General features: G+C 39.8%; 1 pseudogene; it reads right to left on the minus strand.

The window, feature by feature from the left end:
• Positions 1 to 536: 536 nt before the first annotated feature.
• On the minus strand, positions 537 to 9,041 carry LOC136479150 (uncharacterized; annotated as a pseudogene).
• Positions 9,042 to 9,433: the final 392 nt, after the last annotated feature.

The following is a 9,433-nucleotide window of genomic DNA, read 5'->3' on the forward strand; positions in this document are numbered from 1 at the left end:
CGTATTAATTCAACTTGTCCTCTTTATATGGACAATCTAACATGGTAAGCGACGCAAAACCTCCCTGCAGGTATATACGTACGGCACACTGTGCCTCCCACTATTTCATCGTAGCGCCTGCCACAAAGGCAGACACAGAAAAAAAAAATCGAGATCAACAGCCTTTGGCCCCGTTCGTTGGTCTGAAACTTGGCTGAAAAACACTGTTCCGGCTGAATTATTGTGAGAGAAAAACACTGTTGGCTGATTTGGTGAACAGTAAAATGAGAGAGGGATCAGCTGGCTGGCTGGTTCAGACCAGACCAGCAACGACGACGGATTGGACGGGACACAGCTAAAAGAAATTCAGCACAAGATTGTCCACGCGCCACACAAGTTTCTTCATTGCACAATCACGTACTGCTAGATAGCAGGAGCCACCTCTTGTTGTACGTACATCACTGCATTTTGGCACGCTGACGACCTTATATTCCTACGACACACACCTACTCGATCGCGAAATTACAGGTGCCACGAAGGCACGGACTAGTAACAATTTAGGAGGAGAACTTGAAGAGCATGTCGTGCCGCCGGGCCTGACGATTTTCGACGGGAAGTTGGGGTGGTTCACGGCGTCGGGGAACGCCTGCGTCTCCAGGCACAGCGCGCCGTACTTCTGGTACACCTTGCCGCCCTTGCCCTTCTCGTCCTTGAGCCAGTTGCTGGTGTAGAGAGCTGCACCCTGGGCTGGTTCGCCCACAGCTCGAACGCCCGCCCGGACACCGGGTCCCGGACGAACGCCACCTGCTTGAACCCCTGCCCCCCGTGCACCGCCACCACGTAGTTGAGGTCGTAACCCACCGCGCCGCCGCCGGAGACGAGGCTGACGCGGGCGCCCACGGGGGTGAGCCGGCGCAGGTTCCAGTACGCGTGGTTCACCGGCGTCGCCTTGTTGAGCGCCGTCGCGTTCATGTGCAGGACTGCAGGCTCAGGTCGTAGGGGCTGGACAGCTGGTACGTCACGTCGTACACGTCCAGGTCGCCGGGGAATCCTTGCTCTCCGTCGAAGCTGTGGTAGTAGAAGGTGATGTAAGGGGAGTCGCAGTCAGGCACGTACTCCTTCACCTTCCAGATGACCTTGCTGAAACCCCACTACTACAGATTTGATATCTTGTCCCGGTTGGGAATTGGTTTTAGTCCCGGTTGCCGGGACTAGCGATCCGAGACTAAAGTGTTGTTCTTTAGTCCCGGTTTGCCACAACCGAGACTAAAGATCCTCCCGGCTTTAAAAAAAATAATGCCTCCCACCGCTGCGCCCCCTGAGATTCGAACCTAAGACCCTCATGCACTGCCTCGCGCGAAGCTTACCACCCCACCTACACAACACATCTTACAATGGATGGAATGTTTTCCTTTTGAACTAACCCATCGGATGACCTTTAGTCCCGGTTGGTGTTACCAACCGGGACTAAAGGGTCTATCTTTAGTCTGAGTTGGTATTACCAACCGGGACTAAAGGTTGGAGGACTTTTTAGTCCCGGTTGGTGACTCCAACCGGGAATAAAGGAACATTTAGTCCCGGTTGGTATTATTAACCGGGACTAATGGTCCTTTAGTCTCGGGGGCAAAAAATACCGAGGCTAATGCTAAATTGAGACATCGTTCTAAAGTCTGTTCTCTAGTAGTAGTGCCCCTGTGGCCACCTGATCGATGAACAACGACGGATGGCGAGACTAAGCTACGTGATCCATGCATGCACGAGAGTGATCGGCCTGAGAACGATGGAGAGCGTACCGTGGAGTGCGTTCTTGCCGTTGTTGATGTAGAGGCGGTAGGCTTTGCCGTCGAGCACGAAGCGGCCCTTGGCGACTCTGTTGGCCACGCGGCCGACCAGCGCCCCGAAGTAAGAAGAGCCGTTCTGTTTGAACACCGGAGGAAGAGGAATGATGCACACTGCAAGCTCTAGATCGAGTGTGAGAACAGAGAGATCTGTGATCTTACCACATACTCAGCAATAGTGTCATACCCAAGGACGACATCAGCCAAGTTCCCTGCGGGCAGCAAGAAATTCAGCGGTATGCATGCAGTCACAAAGGATTACGCAAAAAGGACTCTTGGAAGCTAAGGTCGGAAACCATACCTTTGGAGTCAGGAACGATGACAGACATTAGGGTGGCTCCCCAGTTGGTGACCTTGAAGGAGAAACCCCCCTTCTTGTTCTTGAGCTCGTAGACCCCAACCGTCTTCCTCGCAGCATCGGCACGGTCGGCCAATGCAAGGCACAGGCACAGCAGTAGAGCAGCAGGGAGGACCAACTCAGCTCTCGCCATTGCTGCCAAAGCTGCTCGCGATCGCACACACTAGCTTAGGAAGGGTGCACGTTACAGAGAGGAGAGGAGATGTGGCGCGCGCAGCTGGGACGACTACTCGCTCGCGGATGGATGGATGTGTGTGTGTGTGTCTATATATATATATATATATATATATATATATATATATATATATATATATATATATATATATATATATATACCAAAGTGATCGGGGGTACTTTCTAACGAGAAGCGAACTCGAAACTCAAAATTCGAATTTAAAATTCTCGAGTTACTATTTACAGCACTATTCAAATTCAATGTTTACTATTCAAATTCGCGGCTACTATTTAAATTCGGGATATGAACAGTGCTCGAGCACTCACCGGGAGTGGCTCAACCACTTCACTATTCAAGGCAAGTGTCGCTTTCAATCTTAAATATTTTATGCACGCTGGATGAGCGAGCGCTCAATTAGTGAATATAAATATTGATATGTCGCTTTCGCGCGTGAATATTTTATTGACTCTGGCTGAGCGAGCGAGTGATTAGCGAATATAAATATTGATATGTCGCTTTCGCGATTAGCTAATCTTGTGCTTAGTGAATATTTTTATGCGGATTATTTCTAAGGATCTTCTGCAGGCTGGCGAGACCAAAAGTTCAGCCGGTCGTGCATACTATGCTTGTGACAGTCCTACTCGGTACTCACCGTATGCATCACTAACTTGCTTCAGAACTAAACTAACCCGGTCTACTCCCTTGCTATCCCCAGCCACGAACACACAGGACTCAGGCTCTATCGTCTCCCCAGGCAGTTCCACCTAAGGGGAACACTTCTCTGCGCACACAGGGTTCTCTACAAACGTCACTATCAGGGCTAACACGAGAACAACACACGCAGAGGTTTCTCCTCTAGGGTCCCTAGCATAGAGACATCGCCCCATATGAACGAGCTTAAAGGAAGGCAGGGATTCAAACAGGAAAGCTTAATTCATTTCCATAGAGCAAGCTTACATACGGCTTTCCCTTTCGGGAAACCCCAAGCACTTAGCACAAACCTTAGGGATTACCTTACAAACTTAGGATGATCACGGGAACCTCCTTTATTCTCTAATTTACAAAGGTGGAGTGATACAATGGTAGTGGGTGATTACTACTAATGGTGGATGATTCTCAGAGAGCTTCTGAGATCATGTCTTCATGTGTATGTGTGTGGGTGTGGAGTTGGTGGAGTGGGTGGTGGATGAGAGTGCGTGTCTGAGGCTTCGGTGTTTGTCTTCTGCTTCAGCATTCGATGATGAATGAATGAGCCTGGCGTCCTCCTTTATAGCATGGAGAGAGTGTCCTTCCTTCTTATCGTCTGAAGGAGCGAGTCTTATCTTCTGAAGAAGTCTTCGAGGCGAAGTCTTCAATTATTTAATTGAGGAGCCTTCGTGCTTAAGGAAGCGGCTGACGTCTTCAATTATCATACTTTACTGTTGCCTGGACAGCTGGACAGAGAATAATTGTTCTGGCTACAGTAGAGTGACTGTATATTGCTTTTGCGCTGTCTTTCGTTGCACACAGATAGTATCCTTCTGGATATTCTTTGGTATGGTCTTCCACGCCCGAATGATTGATGTTGCAAACATCAAATCAAGAATAGGCATGCGGTATTATCTCCATGGCATTTATCTCTTCCCCGGACAAATTGTTGATAAACCTTATCAACATAAAAGTATATTTCTTGTATGAATATATTGATATTGAACTGAGTCTATATTGACTCTTCAATATTTTCTTCGTTGTTCACTTCTTCAGGTTGCCATATTTCATACCAGGACAACAATTCACGATATTCTTTTCATCATATTAAAATCTAATATTCTGGTCTTTGTCCATGACCACGGATATCCAACATCTCATCATCATTATCATCATCATCAGATATCTGTATATTCATTTTTGAGTCATAATCTTTCTTAATATTTTCTTCATAGTCTTTCCTTATATTTTCAAATTTTTCATTTATTTCATGTCTTACTTCTTGTAAGACTTCTTCTTTTATATCTTTCTTCAATAAAGAAATTCTTGCTTCAAGTCTTTCTTTTATTTTTTTCTCAAGAACTTCATTCAATGATTCTGTGTCTCTTTTCACAACATCTTTATATGTGGATACCCTTGAAGATCCTTCTTCTCTTATATTAACACCTGGCAAATTTATCTTCACATCTTTTGCCCTTTTATATTTTTGAATATAATCTTTTGCTGCTGGTTCTATGAAATAATTTACTCCCAAAATGCTTCTTGCATATGAGAGAGCTTGATCAATATCTGAATATTTTTTCCATGATATACCTCCATCATTTTCTCTTTCTACCTGTTGAGCTATAATTGATTCAAATGTTACATATATTCCTGGTCTTTCCCCTATATATAACATATATGGGTCTTTTCTCTATATTGATAGATGATTCTTTCGGTTGTATCTTTCCATTGATCATATGAAAATATTCAGCCAAACTATTTAATATTGCTAGCATATATCCTTTATCTTCTCTTTTATTATTATATTGGAACCAAAAATTGTCTAGAATGCATTTTTGTATATCATCTAGAACAATATGGTCTCTAGGTTTGAATTTATAAGTATTAGGCGGAAATATTCTTAACTTATTTTTAGTTCCGAAATTGAAATATTCACCCCCAATAGGGCTTGTTCCTCTCTTCATTCCTACAAAATAGAAGATCGTGAAAATATATCAGGCAATGTATTATCTTTGCCTTTTATATGCTTAAATATTACTTTATATCCATTTCCAGTAATAATATCTTCAAATAAAACCCATCTCCTAGTTGAACTTTTCTTACTATTTACTTTATTATAGTATCTACATATAGCTTCACAGTCTGTCCTAACTGTGACCTCTTTAAATCCTAGATATAGTCTAAAAGCATTTATTGTATTTATAACATCCAAAATTTCTCTATCCGTATTGTTTATTGCTTTTAACTTATATTTTCCTGAAGCATACCTATATATTTGTTCTTCTAACTTTGGAGAATATTTGTGTGGTTTTTGCTTTAATATTGCACCCCATCCTAACTTGGATGCATCTGTCTCTATAATGAAATAGTTATCATCTAAAGGTAACTCTAGGGGTTTTAAACCTTTGACTCTTTCTTTAATAGTTCTTACTAACTTTATATCTTCAGAATTAAAATGTTTTTGCCCATTTTTTCTTAATTTTGCATACAATGGACCAGCTAACTTAGCTAAATTTTCAATATAATTTCTAGCATAATTGACTATTCCTAAGAATTGCTGTAGGGTTTTCTTATCATTCATGACATCTGGAAATTCTAAAATTTTCTTTGCAATATGATCTTGTAAATAGATTTTTCCCTCTCCTATTTCATGACCTAAAAAGTTTATCTTTTCCTTACATATCTCCATTTTCCTTTTAGACAATATTAACCCATGCTGTTCTACCTTTCTAAAGAAGGTTTCCAGATGAGCTATATGTTCTTTATAGGATTTTGAGAATACTAATAAGTCATCAATATAAACCAATATGAATTCTTGATTTTCATTAAAAATATTTTGCATTTTTCTTTGAAATAAAGCAGGGGCATTTTTTAATCCTAAGGGCATTACTAGCCATTCGAAATGACCTTGAGGACATGTGAAAGCAGTCCATTCTATTGATTCTTCTGCCATTTTTACTTGCCAAAACCCAGCTTTTAAATCAAATTTTGAGAAATATTTACTACCTTGTATTCTATTTATCCATTCTTGCTTATTTGGAATATTATAAGCATCATCTATGGTATTATCATTTAGTCTTTTATAATTGATAACCATTCTTGACTTTCCTCTGGCTATTTCAGCATGATTTCTAACTATAAACGAAGCTGATCTATGAGGACTTCGGCTATCTCTTATAGCTCCTAATTTTAGTAATTCTTCAATATGCATCTTAAATTCTTCTATATCTTTAGGTGTTGCTTCTATAGGACTTGTCTTAATTATATGGTCAGGATTTATTATGTTAATTTTACATAATATACCATTCTTGTCCCAATGCTTTATTGGTATTTCTCCTATTATCTGAATATCTTCTAATCTTGTTACAATTTTATCTATATTCTTTTTAAATTTTATATCTCTATACCAATTTGGTGCTAATGATTGCAAACTGATACATTCTATGCATGAGTTTGCTATATGAAATTCTTCTATAAATTCACCTAGCTCTTCATCTATATAATTATCAGGAACATTTTTATCAGATCCTTGGAGTTCTAAATTGGTCTTTCCTGGATTAGAATTTATAGTCTTTCTTACTTCTGTTATATATGGAACATTGTCTTGATAAGGGACAAATGTTATTCCTTGCTCATGTATGATTGTTGTTTGTAAAGAGAACTGTAGAAATCTTAATCCTAATATCATATCATCATGTATCATAGATAGATCTCTTATTGTAATTTCATCCATTATATATTTTGTGTTATTTATTTGTACTTCAACATTATAAGCTAGTTGATTATGAACTTTTTTTATCCCAGACATATCAGTAGATATTTCTGCTTTATCTTGATCTATTGTATGAACTATTTCTGGACACTTTACAAAATATTTATCATGTATAATATTTTTTGTACAATCGGTGTCTACTAGCGCTAATATTTTATAAGAGATATTAGGCGTTAATTTTACTTTTACAGGTATTCTTATTCCTATAATTTCTTTAAATGGTAATCTTACTATATATTTGCTACCATAGTTTATTATGGCTTCTTTTAGTTGTAACGCTTTATTATTATTTTTATTTACCATTGCTTGATCCTTTGACTCGGTAAGACCTTTATAATTATCTTCTATCTTATTAGCTTCGTTGAGTTCTATTTTACTCTTTAGCTCTTCTAATTCTGCTTCTAAGCTATTTATTCTATTCTCTAAATTTCTGACTCTACTTGCTAATAATTTATCCTCTGATTCTAGTTCTACTTCTTGTCTCCATTTTTGGTTATTGGTTCGTAGACATGAAGCACATGCTTGCTTTAAACATTTAATACATGTAAGTCTATTTTCTTGACTAGGGTAGAATATACAAAAAGTACATTTTATATTATAATCACCTCTTCCTTTTATCCAATCATGTTCACAGTCTTCTTGATTCATTAATTCTATTTTTGTTTCTTTTGAAATATCTTCAGATATTATATCTAACCCTTCCATAGCATTATCAAGATTGAGTAACTCTTCATCATCTAAAGAGTTTATAAAATCTTGGTAACTCTCAGTATTATTTTCTTCTTCTTCATAACTTTCTAATAAAAACTTATTATTAATCTCCCATTGCTCATCTTCACTGATAATGTATTCAATATTATTTGTCTGCACCACTTCTTTAACTTCATGAGTCTCTTTGTCTTTAGTTTTTAACTCATCTTCCTGTTTCTTTATCACAACAGGTGTTGTAAAATATTTATTCTTTAGTTCTATATCTTTCTTGATATTATCAAGTCTACATATTTCTCGTCTAAAGAATAATTCTTTTTCTCTTATGGCAGACCATTTGCATGTCATAGAGGTTTTATATTCATCATGAATCATACTTAATTTTTTCTCATAATATTGAATCTGACTGTCTAAATATTCCATTATTAGTCAAGTATTTAACTAAGGTTGTACTGATAAACTTGACAATATAAGTAAATCCCTTAAATTCAAAATATAATAACCAGGCTCTGATACCAAAGCGAAAAGGGGTACCTTCTAACGAGAAATCGAACTCGGAACTCAAAATTCGAATTTTAAAATTCTTGAGTTACTATTCACAACACTATTCAAATTCAGATTTACTATTCAAATTCGCGGCTACTATTCAAATTCGGGATATGAACAGTGCCCGAGCACTCACCGGGAGTGGCTCAACCACTTCACTATTCAAGGTAAGTGTCGCTTTCAATCTCAAATATTTTATGCACGCTGGATGAGCGAGCGCGTGATTAGTGAATATAAATATTGATATGTCACTTTCGCGATTAGCTAATCTGGTGCTTAGTGAATATGCTTATGCGGATTATTTCTAAGGATCTTCTGCAGGCTGGCGAGACCAAAAATTCAACCGGTCGTGCGTACTATGCTTGTGACAGTCCTACTCGGTACTCACCGTATGCATCACTAACTTGCTTCAGAACTAGACTAACCCGGTCTACTCCCTTGCTATCCCCAGCCACGAACACACAGGACTCAAGCTCTATCGTCTCCCCAGGCAGTTCCACCCAAGGGGAACACTTCTCTGCGCACACAGGGTTCTCTACAAACGCCGCTACCAGGGCTAACACGAGAACAACACACGCAGAGGTTTCTCCTCTAGGGTCCCTAGCATAGAGACATCGCCCCATATGAACGAGCTTAAAGGAAGGCAGGGATTTAAACAGGAAAGCTTAATTCATTTCCACAGAGCAAGCTTACATACGGCTTTCCCTTTCGGGAAACCCCAAGCACTTAGCACAAACCTTAGGGATTACCTTACAAGCTCAGGATGATCACGGGGACCTCCTTTATTCTAATTTACAGCTAATGGTGGAATAATACAACGGTAGTGGAGTATTACTATTCGTGGTGGATGATTCTCAGAGAGCTTCTGAGATCATGTCTTCATGTGTATGTGTGTGGGTGGAGAGTTGGTGGAGTGGGTGGTGGATGAGAGTGGGTGTCTGAGGCTTTGGTGTGATGCTTCTTCGGCTCGTTTCTTCGATGATGAATGAATGCGCCCGGCGTCCCGCTTTATAGCATGGAGGGAGCGTACTTCGCGCTTATCTTCTGGAGTTCCTTCGAGGCGAAGTCTTCAATTATTTAATTGAGGAGCCTTCGTGCTTAAGGAAGCGGCCGACGTCTTCAATTATCATCCTTTACTGTTGCCTGGACAGCTGGACGGAGAATAATTGTCCTGGCTACAGTAGAGTGACTGTATATTCCTTGTGCGCTGTCCTCCATCGCACACAGATAGTATCCTTCTGGATATTCTTTGGTATGGTCTTCCACGTCCGAATGATTGATGTTGCAAACATCAAATCAAGGATAGGCATACGGTATCATCTCCATAGCATGTATTATTATCTCTTCCCAAATTAACCTGATGATGA

Source organism: Miscanthus floridulus, chromosome 9 (genome assembly GCF_019320115.1).
Source record: "Miscanthus floridulus cultivar M001 chromosome 9, ASM1932011v1, whole genome shotgun sequence".
NCBI classification, from domain to species: domain Eukaryota; kingdom Viridiplantae; phylum Streptophyta; class Magnoliopsida; order Poales; family Poaceae; genus Miscanthus; species Miscanthus floridulus.